The sequence below is a fragment of the Mastomys coucha genome, unplaced genomic scaffold, assembly GCF_008632895.1.
Source record: "Mastomys coucha isolate ucsf_1 unplaced genomic scaffold, UCSF_Mcou_1 pScaffold21, whole genome shotgun sequence".
NCBI classification, from domain to species: domain Eukaryota; kingdom Metazoa; phylum Chordata; class Mammalia; order Rodentia; family Muridae; genus Mastomys; species Mastomys coucha.
Genome location: NW_022196904.1, coordinates 179,593,989 through 179,611,604, shown reverse-complemented (window position 1 = coordinate 179,611,604; position 17,616 = coordinate 179,593,989). Strand labels below are relative to the sequence as shown.

The 17,616-nt window shown below is 42.6% G+C and overlaps 1 protein-coding gene and 1 long non-coding RNA gene across 2 annotated transcripts in view; one reads left to right on the top strand and one right to left on the bottom strand.

Moving 5' to 3' along the window:
- Nucleotides 1-17,616, bottom strand: part of Sorcs3 (sortilin related VPS10 domain containing receptor 3) — a 609,790-nt gene that overhangs the window by 445,187 nt on the left and 146,987 nt on the right. The gene's annotated exons all lie outside the window — the stretch shown is intronic.
- LOC116103984 overlaps nucleotides 5,717-17,616 on the top strand; it is a 15,048-nt gene continuing 3,148 nt past the window's right edge. The window contains exon 1 of the long non-coding RNA XR_004123647.1: nucleotides 5,717-5,777. This is a non-coding gene — a long non-coding RNA (uncharacterized LOC116103984). The remainder of the gene's footprint in view (nucleotides 5,778-17,616) is intronic.

Sequence of the window (17,616 nt, the reverse complement as noted above, 5' to 3'; positions counted from 1 at the left end):
TATGTAGACTATATACTTCGTACATGTTGAATAATGAAATGCATATTTAAAATATATGTGTGTGGGGAGAGTGTAAGTATTAATCTAATTTTACAAAACAGACTATATGCACCTTGGTACCCTGGTCAATGGATGCTAGGGCATTTCTTTTCCTTCACTGTTTCCAGATTTTCAAATTTTCTTCACTAGGTATTCCTACTTCTATAATGACAAAAAAAAAAGTTATAAAAATAGAGTTGAAAACCCTTTATTTCTGCTTTTTTAAAAAAAAAAAATTTCCTAACCTTTATTTCATCTCTCGATGATTCAGTGGTGGCTAAATTTTCACGTTGGAGATGTGGCATATGGCTCCGCTTTAAGGAGAACGTGCTTGCTGTCGGAAGCATGTTCAGAAATACTCCATCCCACTGGAGGGTGACACATGCCAGGCAGAGCTCCAGGAAGCAGCCCCTGCCCTGGGGGCTGAGGCTTCCTCCTGTTACAGCAGGAGAACGTCAACGTCAAATAAAGGATGATGAGCGGGGTCTCTGGCTCAGTGAGATCAGTCTTCACCGCTAAAAGGCTACATGATTTCCCCTAACCTCAAACAAGTGGGACGATGTGTCAGTCATTTCTGTGTCCCTGGCAACGTATCTCTCGGAATGGCATGAGCATCCTTCTCATTGCATAAGAGGAAAAAAAATCCAGAAACTCTCCTCAAGCTTTCTTTGGTTCACCCCGAAAGCTTCTGTTTATCAAATACCTTACTGACTTCTCGGACTTCATCACCAAGTTGGCTTTTATGTTCACTGGCTTCTATCTTTACTGCTCCTTGTGGCTCCTATAAAGTGCTATGGTCTCTTTCATGTTATATCTGCACTGTATATGTATCTAATGTATACACCATTAGCATACCTCTTCACACCTACTCATCTCTATTTTACTGCTTGCAAGATAATTTGAAAGCGTACCTCTATATCCCAAACCTTTATGACAGTACCCGGTATATATAGTACATGGTAAGTAAACATTTGGTGAGTGGATAAATAAATAGAGGGTCATCATTATGTCCTCTTCGCACTCACAGAAGCAGGGATGCATCCTAAATAAGGAAAAAGCTTTCTCTGTTTCCAAAGCTCTCTTGGTGCAAAATCAACTAGCATTCACTGGGGAAAAAAAAAACCTGCCATCACTTCCCCTCCCAGACCCCATCCCAGTCCAAAGCCAAGTGCCTGTCTTCCTGCCAGGAGAGTCCACAGCTAGCTGCAAATATTCCACTCAGTTCTCCCAGCCCATAACCTTAGCTATAGCGTTTACTACTGTGAACACTATCAGATACGTTTAAATATGCTGTAAAGGTCAGACAATTGAGGCATTCCCCTTTTTTAGAATCCATTTCACATCGTGGCAGAGCTGAGGCTCCTAGCACCCTCTCAAGCTCAGCTCTGAAGGTAAATTATGAAGCTTTTTTCTCTGCTGTAAGGACAACTTCATCATGTATCATATTCTATGGGATAATGGCTTTAAACCCATCTGTTACAGGCGGGAGCAGCAAGTGTTGAAAGCCACAGTCGAATCTTAACTTCTGAGCCATCACCCTCAATTTCAAAAAAAAAAAAAAAAAATCAGCTGTTAAAAGCAGCCTCACGTTTCAAAAAGTTAGGAGAAAATGGTCAGGGGAGGGTGTCTAGCCAGCAAATGCAGAGTCCCAGTCACCAAGCTGAGAATATCTGAAGGTGGAACGTGTGGCTTTAAAGCCCCTGCTTCATTCCACTTCCACCAGACTCTTCCCTGGTGAGGAACATTTCCCCATTGCCCTGATGTACTGTTCACTGATTCTTTTGAATGCAATGGTTCATATGTTTCTTGAGGAAAACGGTGAAATGAAGGAACTTCTTTCCTAAGTAAACACACTACAGACAACTACAGACATCACATAAATCTTCCACTTAACATGGGGGGGGGGAAGCATTGCAGACCATCAACACATCTCCAAGAACAAAGACCCTCCCCAAAAAGGACTTGCTTTATATTGTCCTTTAACTATGTGGTCTTGGGACACATATTTGACCTCTCTGTGCTGCTGTTAGCTAGGGTGGAAACTAAAGATACTTCAAGTTAGTTTCTAACAAAAAAAAAGTTAGACAGTGGAAGCGATGTATTTATCTAAATATTTTACAGCATCTTTCTCAACACTGCACACTGTTCTTTGGGTTCTATAATGTAGGCTTGAGTGATCTATGGGGATTAAAATAGGATCTCAGAGACAGAGTTAGGAAATAAATAAGACTGAGATTTACCCAAAGAAGAAGAGAATTGAAAAACAAAGAAAGAAAAGAATATATTGACAGAGAACAGGGAACGTGAAAGCAAGGGGAGAGGAAAGCTCTATGCACAGTGAGAGTAGTAGGCGTGAAGAAGGGAATGCACACAGTGTGACTATTAATCATGCTGCCCCCTTTCTTCCCTCTGATCTCAAACTCCACCCTCCAGAAGAAAGTAGTAATGACAGGCATCAATCCTAAAGCTTCCATAGACCCTGCTGGGCATCAATCCTAAAGCTTCCGTAGACCCTGCTGGGCATGCTCAGCTGCTCCATATTGTCCTACTATCTCCCAAGGGAAACCTGGACTCCTTAGGGTGACGCTTACACCCATCTCCCACTCTAACTCCATGAGCCAGACGCCACCCACCTCAACATACAAAGCCCTCCACATTCTTCAGGCCCTTCTAAGCAGCATGGGAAATTTTTGAGACTTCCTGATTCTTCTTAGCATTTTTTTCGTATCAGATGCCCTTTGGTCTCTCTTTCCAAATGAGCCAAGCCATGAAATATGGCTCCTCCTTCACAAAATTATGCCTAATCCTTCAGCTGGAATTGTTCTGTGTTCTCAGGGCAAGATGTTCCCATCTCTCCTATGACATCCTACCAGTGCTTTGAGCATAGGTCACTTTCCCCTGTCAAGGCAATCTACCGAAGCACAGGCCACAGCTCACATGTTTGACTCCTAGCATCCTGCTACTCATTAGATGAGGCCAGGTCCTAGGAAGCTCAGTCTGCCTTGGAGAGGACTTAGAGCAACACTAGGCGTGATTTCTTCCATTTACCTCCTAAGCAACTATACTGTCAAGTGTGAATAAGAGAGGCACCCCTCAAGATATCTGGAGAAGATTCTTTCTTCAGGTCTTCAGGTACCTCATACACGAACAAACCCATCTCCAGTCTTCTCAAGAGGAATCAAGCCAGTTTGCCCTATTCATATAATTTCTATCCATTCCAGTTCCCTGCACAGTCTCCACTCTCTAAACTTCACCCCAACTGCGTTGGCTCTGTTGACTTCAGAAGATGGAGTGTCATCTTTCATAGGATATGAGGTAAGGACCCCTCTTCCATGACACAGCTCAGCAGACAGAATGACAAAGCGTGAGGGCTCATTGCCAACTAGGTGACATGGATAGGTCATTTCATTAAGGCCTCTGCATTCTTGTATAGCACAAGTCCCCATCCTGTCTCGCCACAGTGGAGCTTTGAAGAAGATATGAAGTAGGGATGGAGGCACATGTGAAGGTATCAGTTGAAGTAGAGGAAGAAGGAGTCTATCATTAAGTTCACATTTAGGCTCCCTTAACAGAAAAAAAATTATGTGAAATTTTTCTAATAACCTCCTTCGTCCTCTCTGTGATCCATACTGCCAAAGGCTTATGCATGTGAGAAGGGAAAGGTAGAAGAAATGGGTCCAGATTCTGAGACTTGGTGTTTGAGTCACATTGAGTCAGGCTCCATCTTTGATGAGCACTTGACTCTCCACCTTTAAAATTCACATTATCCTGTGTACTCTGTGTAACAAAGTTGTGCTCAGCTGAGGACGCAGCTCAGTGATGAATCAATGACCAAGAACACACCACGGAGCTAGGGAATCTGTAAAGCACTATGGCCATATCAATGCATTATTCTAAAAATAAAAGAAACTATCAGGTCGACAGTGTAATTAGATAACTGGGCACAAACCAAGGGCTGAAAGCTCAAAACCATTCCATCCCTGAGTTGATTTCAACCCTGCCATCAGATGGTAAGCAAGTATAAGGATGGCTATTCATTCTCCAACTAGAAACAGCTTTTGGTGGGAAGTTGCACATCTCCGTAATGCCAGTCAACATAGCCTATTGGGGAAACCTTTCACCCTGAAGGAGGCTGAGGACCTCAAGCATGGGCTGGAGGAGAAAGTGATTGGGGACAACATGCTGCATTTTGTGAGAACAAAGAAGCAAAAATTCTGTCACTCACCTGCAGCGAGAGCTTGAGTGAATGAAGGAGCCCAAAGACTCATACAGAACCATGATGTGCATTCCCTATAACTCAAGACATCCAGAAAGAGGGGGAGGAAGGGGAGAAGGAAGAAAGCCATGGGCAGGTAGCAGAAGAGAAATTACTAGAAAATGCTTACAGAAGTGGCTTTCTAAGATACCTTAGCCAAGGAAACATCTCTTTAAAAGTTATGTGGGAAACCAATGGGAAGGAAAAGATAAAATCAAACGGAGCTGGCTGAAGAGATCTGACACAGCTGTCCAGTCCCATGGCCCCTCCACTAGGCTGCTGAGAGAAATGTGAGGCCCCAGGGAATGTGCCATCAGGTAAAGCTCACTGACATAGGAGGGCAACCAGATCTCCTTTACCTATCTGTCCCCCACCTTTCAAGGCAGGGCTCCCTCCTACTGTGTCCCTCTCCTTCCTCTTGCCTCATTTTCCCATTGCCAGTCCAGATAGACGGGACCGTGAGACACAGTTCCGTTTCTCTTCAGTACATGAGTGGAAGTGGTGTGTATAATGTCTGAGTTGCTCCCTGGTGTGTTTTGAATCAGAAATGCCCCCTGTAGGTTCATATGTTTGAACATTTGGTCGCTATCTGGTGGTGATGGTGTTAAGGGAGGTTGTGGAAACTTTAGGAGAAGTCTTACTATAGGAAGTATGTCACTAGGAAAAGGCTTTGTTTTTGAGATTATAATTTAGTTACAACATACTTACCTTACCTTCCTTTCCTCCATATCCTCCCATATACTCTACCCCACTCTCCTTCAAATGCAGGGACTCCTTTTGTTTACCAATTGTTATTGCATGCACATTTGTATACACATGAATACATATACATAGCAATAGATATGTGATTACAAGTATAAATTCATATAACCTGTTCTATCCCTATAACACTACCTGTGTGTGTGTGTTCAGGGATGACCATTTGGCACTTAACAATCAATAGGAATGTTCTCCCCTGGAGAAGACCACCTCTCCCCTTCTCAGATGTCTTCAGCTGCCTATAGTTTTTCAAGTAGGGCTGAGTGAGGCCTCATAGACTTTTCTCTGTCATGTTTGGTGTGTTGATTGGTGTCATTCTTGGCCAGCTCATGTTTAAGCAGCTGTGTTGGCAAGACTTCATGGGTGTATCTTTTGAAATTACTAGGAGACACAATCTTACAGCAAACTCCGTGATCTTCTGGCTCTTAGAATCTTTCCACAATGTCTTGAAGATGTATCCATTGGAACTAGGCTGCACAACTCTGCATTTTGATAGGCTGTGGTTTTCTGTAATGATCTCCCATGGCCTTGTCCTCTCTCTGCTTCCAGACTGCAGGTATAAATATATGCTCTGGGCCACCCTCTTGCTCTGCTGGCATTCCATGCTACCCCACCATGATGAACTGTCTCCCATATTGTTCCAGTTCCGTTTCAGTTGCTATGGTGATGCGCCCTAACAGAAAGCTGCATAGGGGAGAGAGGGTCTATCTGCTTACAGTCCCAGGTTAGTGTTCATCATTGTGAAGAGGTCACAGTGACAGGAACTTGAAATAGCTAGTCACATGGTATCCAGTCCCCACTATGTCCTTCCCACTATGCATGTTCCCTGAACTAACATCTCTTAGCTAGTCCTCAAATGGGTGACACCTAACTGTCACACCCGGAGTAAGATAATAGATCCTCCCATCACCCGGAAGTCAGCCTGCCACTTATGTCTCTGTTTATGCATCCAGAGTCTTGTGAGACTGTAGTTAAGTACCAGGTCATTACTGAAAATGGGAATGCTGAGGCGTGTAAAAAGAAACTTAATGCCTCGGAATATAAAAAGCCATTCTAATCACTTCATCTAATTACCTGGAAGAATGACTCACCAAAATATTTTAAATGGCTTAAAATATAATAAAAGAAAAAAGAGAGAGAGAGAAAATGGGAGCAATTGCTGAGTGAGCTGGCAACGGGAAGTGAGGCTCAGAGAACACAATTCCCATTTTAACATCAAAGACGCCAGGATCTGTCAGAATCATTGTAAGTTCTATTCTTATCAGCATTTCAACTTAAGACCTTAAAAGTGGTAGAACTTTGCTTTTTTCTTGGGATCTGAAGCTTGCCCTTACTGTGTATTACAATGACACCATAGGCTTTTACATATCTGTCAGCTCGTGTAAGATTTTCGAGTCAGAACTAAAGTAATCCCTCAGTGACAGGTTCTTCCTTTCAGGCCCGAGTTCAAAACGTGCATCTCTGAACACAATGCCTTGAGATGGTCCTTAGTCAGACACATGGCTTGCATTCTGTGTGGCCACTTGCACCAAACAAGGTACAGGATCCATCCCCCCTGATAGTTCATTGTGTCTGGAACACGTGAGCTACATGAGTGAATGAAAAGAAACACTTGCACCAAGTGAGCATTCCTGGGTCTATCACAGAGTCGGTCCTCATACAGGAGTAATGGTTTCAAGCTCTGAATCACACTGACAGCTAGGCTTTCAGATTCCCATTTCACAAAGGAAATTCTAGTTTGAAAAGGGTGAATAACTTTCCAAGGTGGTAAGCAAAGATCTGTCCAGGTGTAGGCGCCGCGCACTCACCCAGTCTCTCCCCTAGAAAACTGTTAAAAGCCACTGTGTCCTAATGTAGCAGTCCAGACTTCTATGGGAGACAGCCCCCACCGCCACCCTGTCCCAGACAAGGAATCCTAGAGCCTGCGAGATAGATTCCTAAGGCTACAAAGAGCGGTAGATACAGGACCTCAACCAGGCCATGCCTGGCCTCTTACTACTGTGCTTCTCCTCTAACAAAAAGACAAGGACTACAAATACGGAAAACCATCAACAAACGAGCCATTGGTCCCCGTGGTGTGCTGAGGAGGACTCAGTCCTGGCTCACTGAGTAATGGAGTGTCTCGCAGAAGGAGCAGCTTTGGAAATGGATGATGTAAAGGGAAGAACAGGATGATCTCGACGGAGGGATGGAGGGATGGGGAAGGTGGGGATGCCATTTGGTCAGGATCTTAACACCTTGACTGGCTTGTCTAACACTGCGATGTGTTAAGAAACTTCTGGAAAGCTGGCTGAAGCAGGGGCTCCCAACTTTCTCTTTACTACCTAGGACTAGAGTCAAGGCATGGGAACTGGGATTTATGTTTTTATTATTTCAATAAATTCCCTTAAAATATAGTTTTAGGTTCCTAGTAAAATTAGTTTTCAAAAGCAGATAGTCTCTATAAACCCTCTCGCCCCACATTCCCCAAGGCCTCCCTTATCATCAGTCTCCTATATGGAAGCACCATTCCACTCAAAGTCTATTGATTACATAAGGGCCTGGTGTTAGAACTCTATACTTTTTGAGTCTCAGCAAACAAGGCCTGTAGCCACCACTCTAGTGTCCTGCTTCATCACCTAAAATCCTCCATTTCCCACTTATTCCCCCTCTCTTTCACCATTGTTTCAATAATCTTGGCTTTTCCAGAAACTCTGTGTGTGTGTGTGTGTGTGTGTGTGTGTGTGTGTGTGTGTGTGTGTCTGTCTGTCTCTACCTCATTCTCAGTCTCTTTATCTGTCTGTCTGTCTGTGTGTCTGTCTGTCTGTGTGTCTGTCTGTCTCTGTCTCTCTCTGTCTCTCTCTGTCTCTCTCTGTCTCTCTGTCTCTCTCTCTCTCTCTCTCTGTGTGTGTGTGTGTGTGTATGTGTGTGTGTGTGTGTGTGTGTGTATGTTTCTGGCTATCTCTGTCTCTCTGTATTGTTCTGTTTGTATGTGTTTATATGTCTCTCTCTATGTGTTTGTCTCTCTATGTGTGTCTCTGTGTCTCTATGTGTTTGTCTCTGTGTGTGTGTGTGTGTGTGTGTGTATTCAAACTGCATTGCCTTTTCATATTGTCAATCAGTGCATTCTTTTCAGTTAACACTGTATTTACAGTTTCTTTTTACATTCTCATGACACAATAACTCATTTCCTAGCCTCTCATATTTCCTTATTTATATGGAAGCAACTCATTCATTCACTTTGTGAAGGGAATCTTGTCCTCATAAGCTTTATCAACCACTGAAGAGGTTGATATGAGCGTCCCAGTGTAGAGTTTTGAGTGGACATATGCTTTCAACTCATTTGGGTAAATACCAAAAAGTGTGACTGCTGGGCAGTATACTGAGAGCGTGTTTAGTTTTAAGATAAGCCACCAAACTGCCTTCCAAACTGTCTATACCATTTCTGTTCTCACCAGCAGCAAATGCCGGTCTGTGGCTCATTATCCTTGCCAGCATTATGATGGTCAGTGGTCTGGATTTCCATCAGCTCAAGTTTGTGTTTTCTTTTTAAAAGCTTCACTGCAATTTTCATGCAAAGAAATAGAAGTTTCCAGAATTACTAGCTTTATAAGAATAAAAACAGAAACCCTTACTGTCTGTTTTCAGGATCTTTTATGAGGATTACATATTGAACTCATTGGAATAACCACATAAATAAAATATTGACATCCTCCTCCAAGGCCCATTAGAAAAAGACCTTTGCTCTAAGTCACCAGGGGCCCACTGTGGCTCAAGAAGCTGAAAATCTGCTGTTTGGACCTCTCAACTTTTCTAGCATACTGTCTCTGCGAAGGGAATAGAACTTCAAGCGTATCAGTATACTGACTGTAACTGGAGCTATCGGTGCCTAGAACCCTTTTGGTTATTAAATATTTGCAATGTCCCCCCACAGAATTATAGAAAGATGTCATACTTCTTAGACATCCAGGATAGCTACAGATACAATCCTGGCTTAGCAGACGTGGTGAAGCCTCACACCCAGGCATGCTGATCCTGGAAGATTCAGCTGGGACCTAGGGATCTGTTGGTGCCTTGCCGCTGGTCACTCACTTTCCTTCTGCACTAGTTACTTTTCTAGTAACTGTGACAGAATGCCTGACAAAGGCCACTTAGGAGTAGAATGGGTTAGCTTACCGCACAGATTGAAGATACAGTTCACCATGGCATGAAAGTTGTAGCAGCCAGAGCCTGAGACACCTGGTGACATTGCAAATGGAGCCAGAAGCAGAGAGGTTGGTACTCAGCTCACTTTCTATTTCTTCAGTTGGGGACCTTAGCCCATGGAATGGTAGTGGGCACATTTATGGAAGGCTTTCTCACCTAATTAACTCATTGTAGGCATGCTCAGTGTGTGTGTGTGTGTGTGTGTGTGTGTGTGTGTGTGTGTGTGTGTGGCAGTGTTCACTTCCTGTGAAATCACTTGTTCCCTAGATGATTCTGGATCTTTCCAGGTTGACAACCAACATTACCATGAAATACTCCACTGCTTTCTTTCCATCTTCTAAACTTGTTCTTGCAATTAAAAAGAAGAACATTTCAACTGAAGCTAGAAACATTCTTCTAAGAAAACTGAAGTTATAGCCAAAATCCAAGGCTTTAGAGACAGAGACATCATTCAGAGGTGGGGATTTATGGAAAGCTAGTATCTGTTGACAGGGTATCAAATCCAGTCCCACTACACGGTTGTGTGACTTTAGGCAACTGACATAACCATTCCTCTCGAAATCTATTTTGCAAGACTGTGGTAGATAAAGGTCAGTCAAATGAATATAAGCAATATTGTAAATACCAAGAATACTCATGGATGGCCCCTCATTAAAAAATAATCAGCCTTTATAAAGACTCAAGATTGTTTGAACTCTTTCCTGGCTAACAGTGGCTTATCAAACAGCTGGGCCCATTCAACCAATGACAGATGTGGCCCACTTGGTTATTTGTTGAGCATCCAAGTCTATTATCTAGTGTGAAAGTAAAATTTAGAGAAAAGCTTCTCATTCTACTTTGTGAATTCACTAGACACACCTCTTATCTAGGGTCTTTATTCTTTTCTCTTTTGACAACAGCACGTGTTCTCAGCCCAGTTTCTTGCTTTGTTCTATCCTGAGGGAACAACTTCCTGCAAATAACTTCACCCCAGCTAAATGCAGAAAAATTCCTGGGATTCTTGGCTCATTTTATCACTGGATACCATCTTGTCATAAGTGCTAGGATGCAAGCAGTAGAGAAATGGGTAGATAATGAAATTACTGAACACTCAAAGTGTCAGAGACAGACAGGCTGAGGCCATCCATCACCGATTATATGAGGCATTAACATGCTGCCTGCCTATCTCAGGACAAACAGGCAACAGAAATAGTAAATACTCCAGAGTGGCTTGCGTAAGAAACTAATAATTTAATGGACTGACAACTAGCCAATACCCTAACAGTGTGGCCTGCCTCTGCCCCTAGGCTTGTTTTACACACATGCACCTGCCTCTGGAAAGACAGAAAACATCAGTGCCACTCAAACGTCAATCCCTCTTGTGTCACCTTCCTCGTGAGGCACATTTGTGGCTCTCCTTTTTAAAAGTCACATCACTTGATTTGGGAACCGGGGAAATTGACTGTTCCTACCAAAATGGAAAAATCAGTATCACCTACCACAAATGCAAAGTAATCATAAAAGTAGGTGCAAAGGGGGAGAAATGTAGTTATTAAAGTATAGTCGATAGAGTTCCCTGTCATGGGCTCTGAGCCTGAAGCCTACTCTTTCTTTCTGAAAATAGAATATCATCAACTATAGAAAGGTGTTAAAAAAACATACTGGACCCAAACAGATTTTTTTTCTCCTTCATGTCCTAGAAGGATTAAAACAAATTGAAAAGGCATGAATTTAATCACCAAGTGAGCCAATGTTGTTTTATTACTACATTTATGTGCTAGATAAACTCCTGAAATTCTTACACTTTGGAAATATCACTTAGATGTGTCTACTCCAATACCCATACATCACAGACAGGCATTTCACAGATACAGATCAGAATTCACAGACTCTACTAAATCCAAATGAGGAAAAAAACTGAGTTACACCCAACTAAATCGAATACGCTCTGCGATATGCTCGATGCGGTGGCTTCTGTGAAGCCGCTGGGGGTTTACAAAGCCTCTCAGACATTGGATCTCGGCAGGGAGATTGCCGCTAGAGTGGAAGACTGAGCAGGAGTGTTTTCAGCCCAGAGTAGGACAAAGTGGCCTAACCAATGCTCTAGACACAGGCCATACAGTTCAAGGTTTGAATAAGACTAAAACTGGAAACCATAGAATCTCGGTTCAGAACAGAGAACAAAGACACATCACAGTGGCCAGTGGGATTGGGAATCAATCAAGTCAATAGGAATCAAATTAGGTACAACCAAGGTCTAGTCAGCACCAAGGACAACTCCCCCTGGGTACCAAGAACTACACACAGCCAGTAACTGGATCTCCAGTTAGGATCTTTACAAGCCAACATCAGCTCTTAATTACTGGCTCTGCCCATAGAAGGAATTTTGTATATCCAGTGGGATAGATCAATGCTGGATATAGTGGACTAAGAAATGTTGGCAGTTCTGTTTTATATTGTTCTGTGAAATCTTGCCTCCTACCCAAACTTGAAATTGTCCCAACAGATATGCAGGACACAAAAAGCCCATTTGTCATGAAGCATACCTAAAACTGTGTTCCATTTCACAGAGCAAAGAGTATTTTTACAAGGCATAAAGAAGCTGATTTGTTTAAAGAATGGAAGACTGAAGGAAGGTTTTCTTTTGTTTTATAAGGAACTTTACAAAAAGTTATTCACCATTCTAAGGAGTCACATAATAAATGGCAGTGTCGTTTATAGCACTGAAATTGCAAATACAGCACACCTGATAGTCTACCTCTATAGCTGCCTCATTCATGGTAATTTCTATGTATAGAAGTGAGCATCTGATGCCTTCATTATATCTTCAACTGTAGTCATATCTTCACATTACTGAAATGCGTACTATTTTGTTATAAATTACACACTTTTTATCTTGGTTCTATATTGCAGTTAGGGCATTATATTGATTTAATTATGTGTGTAGGCAGGTTACATTATCTCTGAATGTCATTTCAGTATTGTAAAGTGAACATTTCAAAATATTTGATGAAAAGAGAAGAAATGGGATCTAACTCTTAAAAAAAAATAAATTCTACAAACCCTGGTTCATGGCGTTAAACCTTGACACCAGACAGGACTCTTCATATCCCCTGAGGAGTCCATCAAGAGCTTCATTGAGTAGCAAAGGTCAGTCAGCTTGACTTTACAAGGCATCCTCAGACACCGTAAATTTACACACAGAGCTCATAGCTATTGTGCCCATACTCAATGTCTTTGCCACCAGCCATCTCTTCATCCTGTAGAGAAAGTCGTGAGCAGGTATACAGGGGCATACAATGAACTATGCTAAATGTCTGAGGCCATTCACTGGCTTCACGGTCCTCTACTATACTCAAGCTTCTGTTATTAAATGTGACGTTTGGCGTATTAAGAGTCTCCCTAGATAGTGTCGAGGATGGTCCCAGAATCTGTGATCTCCACAGAGCCAGGATTGTACCCATGAGGCTTCTGACTCCCAGATTCATGCAACACTGCAATAAACCACGACTGCATGTATGAGAGCAAACCTTCCCAGAAGGAAGCTTGCTGTGCCACTCCCATTTGGGTGGCTCCAGGTAACCTGCAAATCAGAGCCTAAGTCTTTCCAAGTGAAGCCTGCTTTCGTTTCCCACCTCCAGGGACCTGATTTGAGCCTCAGCACCAAATTTGTCAGGATTCCCATCCACAGTAACCACTGGGTTCTTTGACACATTAACTCTGTAATAGAAAATGTCCTTGAAGGGAAATAGGCTGGCTGGATAGTACCTCGTGTTGTTAATCCAGAGAGTTGTAGATCAGCACATGTGGCTAATTTCCCAACCCAAAACCTGGCCAAAGAATCCGGCAAGAGCATAAGAACCGGACATAGTGTTTGGAATTATAATGGCTCCTGAAATTAAGGGAAGAATGACGTCGTTAGGGTAAGCCCAGAGCACCTCAAAATCAGCATTTAAAGACAATAAAATCCACTTGGTTCTACTTTTTCCTAGATGCTGAGGCGGAGGGAACGGGTGGCCCTGGACTCTTCTCACAGTACTGGCTTCTTCTCTGTGTTTCCTCCCACTAACTGCCTCACTTTGTCCCCAAAAGCATGGTCATTCCCAAAGATCTGCCTTCAACTCCCCTCTGTCCAAAGTTTATTCTTGGAAAATTCAGTATGCTTAATCAGATTGGCTAAATGTCAATTCCAAAACTTCCATCTCCATCAAGGCCTCCCTCTACATCCTTCAGTTCCATAAATCCAACTACACCACTTTATTGACACATTGAAGCCACACTAAGCCCCCTCCTTCCCCCTTTCTGAATAAGAACCATTACTCCTCTATGTGTATTCTTCTGTGCCCCTGTCTGGGTTCATGAGGCCACTGCCCTTCCTCAGTATCCATTTAAAAAGAAATCTTATTTTTCTCAAAACCCTAGAAATCGTTGGTAGCTCATGGCAACTTTATATCTATAGTTAAGATTTCTAGCCCATCTTCTGCATTCTCATTTCCATCCATCTTTCCTCTGTCTGCTCTATAGGTTATCATAACACAGGAGCTTGAATTCATCCCTCTTTCTACTCAACACACTCTAGCTGCCATACCCCATATTCCAAATAAAGCTGCTCTGTTAAAACACATAGTGTCCAGTCTCACACGTTGTTCCCCGTCCCCCAGACTCCAAATTCCAGTATGCACAGTATTATTCCATTTTAATCAGGAAGACTCACACACATTTAAATCAAGCAGATCTGGGACCAAATGACAGATAAATTCACAGATTACTAGCTGTGTGACCTTGGGCAAGAACAGAAAAGCAATCTTATTATTTTAATCATCCTAATTGTAGACTCCACATTTACTGTGCACATAGTTCAACTTCCTATTCCGCCATTTTACATTTTTTTTAAAAAAAAAAAAAAAGCACCTATGGGAAATGGGGTCATGTTATCTGACATTTAGAGTAACCCATTTCTAAAGTGGCAACTATGTCTTTTTCTTATGTTTTAACATAACAATGATGCCTGTAAATAGTTTGATTTGATGACTAAAATTAGGGGAAAATGTAGTTTTTACTTTGTCTGATTCATGTTGCAAGAATCCTTCTCCTCTTTGAACCATGCATGAAGCTGATACAATGTTTAAAGTGGGGGAAGTCAGTGACTTCAAAGTTACCCAGTTCTCAAGTTCTGCAACCATTATGGAAGATCCAAGGAGCCCACCTAACTGCCTGAGGTGGGAAAAAGAAGATGATAAACACAACGGGCCCAGGACAACCTAAAGAAATATAGAAATTCAGAGAACACAGGACCATGTAAGACAGAGTCACTAGATGCCTCATGGAAGAGGTTGCTTTTCAAGAAAATAACAATTATAAAGGAATTTCATAGCAAGAACACTTCAAATCTCACTTTGCAAAGAGGAACTCTTCCAATGCCTATAAGGATGGGCACTCACTGTGCTTCTTCTAATGGCTGGGAACAGAGCAAGTGCTATCAGCAAGGGGAATATAGTGCTCATTGCCTTGAAGGACCAAATGGCTTTTTAAAGTTATTAGCATACTTAACTAGTGAAGAAGGACCAAATGGGATGCATTCTAAAGGAGGCTCTAACCACCTGTCATAGGAGGATGGGACTCAAAATGGCGTATGTTAGATAAGCTGACAGTATTGAGTAAGGTTTGGGTAGGAGCCCTACTTTTCATCTGCTCTCTGGCTTGCCCTACTGCCCAAAAGCCTCCAGTGGCACAGACATATGGTGTGTGAGGGGATTTGCTGATAACTCTGTCTTTCTAAAGTTATAAGTTTTGAATACATACCAGACCTACCTTCCAACCTCATATGACATTCTCTTGCAAAGAATAGCAATATGGGTCTGATAATGTCCATCCTTGTGCCAAGTTTATTTCTTTACGTTCTCTCTGATCTAATTCCTAAGCAGAGATACAGTACGCTTAATATTAACAAACTATTTGAAACCCTGATTTGGTCTGGGAGGATGGTGTGGAAATATTCAGTAGTTGTGGTAACACTCAACTATCTAAAGATTCCCAAATTAGAATATCTCTGCCCCAAAGAGAAGTACAAAGTCACTTAGGTGTCAGAATGGATAAGGATAGGCCATTGTCCTGTACAGGGAAGATTAGGGCATAAGGACTTGGGTACCTGTGGCTGTTCTAGCTCTACACCCTCTCAGAACGGAACAGAACTCTTTCTTCCTTCACTGTTCTCTGTCATCTGCACCCTGAAGGAAGCAGAGAAATGCATATTAATCAGCCCCCAAAGAACCCAGGATTCATCTGAAACAAGAGATTAATTCTTCTGAAGTCTTAAAAAGAATGTTCAAAGAAATGACCAGTCCACCTTCCACTAGTCAGCACTGTGTTACCAGCCACACAGGAACTTAACATCCTTTACAATCAACGAGCCTCTTAAAAACCATTAGTAAGTAGAGGTGATGCCTTTCTTGTATGAAGGCAACTAGGATTGCTTCTTAAGTTGCCTTCTAGGCCTAACCCTTCCCATAGCAACCAGGAAAAACAAACACTAAATAAGGGGTTGTATAGATAAGTCTGTATGGATATTATGGATACATACTTGACTATAAGAGTCTGAGCCCATACTGATATCTCAAAGGTACCTGGATAAAGAAGAAGCTGTCCAGGACATTGGCTTCACCTGTCCTCTGTGCTGGGCACAGCCCTGCCACTCCACCATGAGCTCCCTCCTCAGCTTATGAAGTCCTTTTCGAGGCTTCCTCAGACAATGCTCTTCCAGTGACCTTGCTTTGAGCATCCTCTGTATGCATTTTTGCTCTCCATGCATCCTGGAAGTTGTATGCCTACTCAGAGCTATCCCAGCCCCACTTAACTGTCAGATGAGACAATTTCCCAGAGAATGGTGCTATTTGCAGACTATAAAACAGAACAAGAAATGCTTTATATTCTAGTCCTTATGTAAACAGGAGTGCCTTCTTATGGAGGTCAAGTAGCTACTGGACCCCAATTTTCTTATCCTTAAAACAGGGAGGAGAGGGCTGAGCTAGGTTCACTCAATAGAGATTTCTCATCCTCTATGCAAAGGGTCACACCTGATTCTGCTGAAGGAAAATGCCATTGGTACTACAACCAGGCCTTGCTCATCTTGGCCCAACCCAGTAGCACTAATTGTGGACTACGCTAAACAGCAATATAGCTGCTGAGCTGTCAATCACGAAGCATGAACCCTGCGTTTTAGGAGCTCGTAGATTGGCTGAGGGGGAGTGAGGGTGGATGCAAGGAAACATTTGGATACAAATCATCAAAAGAGAAAAGCCATGCAGCAGAATACATCTTAGAGTATACTTAACTGTGTCACCTGGAGTATCACCAAGAAGACTTCAGGAAAATGGGGACAACTAAGCCCTTTGATGAAAGAGCTCAGTCAGCACCCTCCAATGTTCACAAGGGAATTCAAACTCGAAATTTTTCAGAATTGTTTTTCCTTTTCTATCACCTGGATAGCCTCCGCCGTCTTTCCAATGAAGACTCCTCCCTCTCCTTTTTTATTCCCCCATCTCTGAAAACCCCAACTAAGAAATGGTTTGCTAATGTTTTTCCTTTCTCTGCGTCTGCCTGAGGCTAAGAGGAAGCTGGATAAACATGAGTATTTATGTGCCTGGCACTGTCCTTTCTGTACAGCTATCAGTAATTTATAGGACCACTGCCTGCCACACTGGGTTATTTCGCACTGTGGTGGCCAGGAAGCTATAGCTTGCATCCCTGGGGCTTGGAATAAGGAGGGCAGAAGTGATATGTGGAAACTTAAGCAGACGTTTCTCTCCCATTCTGGGGAAGAAACCTCTGCTTGGTGACTACTAGGGACCATTACAGAGACGCTGGTACAGAGCCTCTCTGAGACCCGCCCCCCCCCCCAATTCTACTAAGAAGAGACAGGACAAGGAAGAAATTCCTGAATTACCCACAAGAGTTTAACTCTGGGACAGTTATCAAGAGAAAGTCAGGTAGGGAAAAGTGTCTTAAGAATTACACCACCAAATAATGTTTATTTAGAGTGGGACAGAAAGCTGAAGTAGGCAGCAGGGTGCAGCAGTTCTCACTTAAAAAACAAACAAAACAAAAAGCCACCTTCTCCCAATGGATCAATGGGTGTTACGGTTTTTTGCTTGTTTGTTTTTGTTTTTTGTTTTTCAAGACAGGGTTTCTCTGTGTAGCCCTGGCTGTCCTGGGACTCACTCTGTAGACCAGGCTGGCCTCGAACTCAGAAATCTGCCTTCCTCTGCCTCCCAAGTGCTGGGATTAAAGGCGTGCACCACCACTGCCTGGTGGATGTTAAATTCTTACTTCTCATAGAAGCTGGGCTAAATGAAAATGATTCCATTCAAGTTTTAGCATGGGAGAGAGAGAGAGAGAGAGAG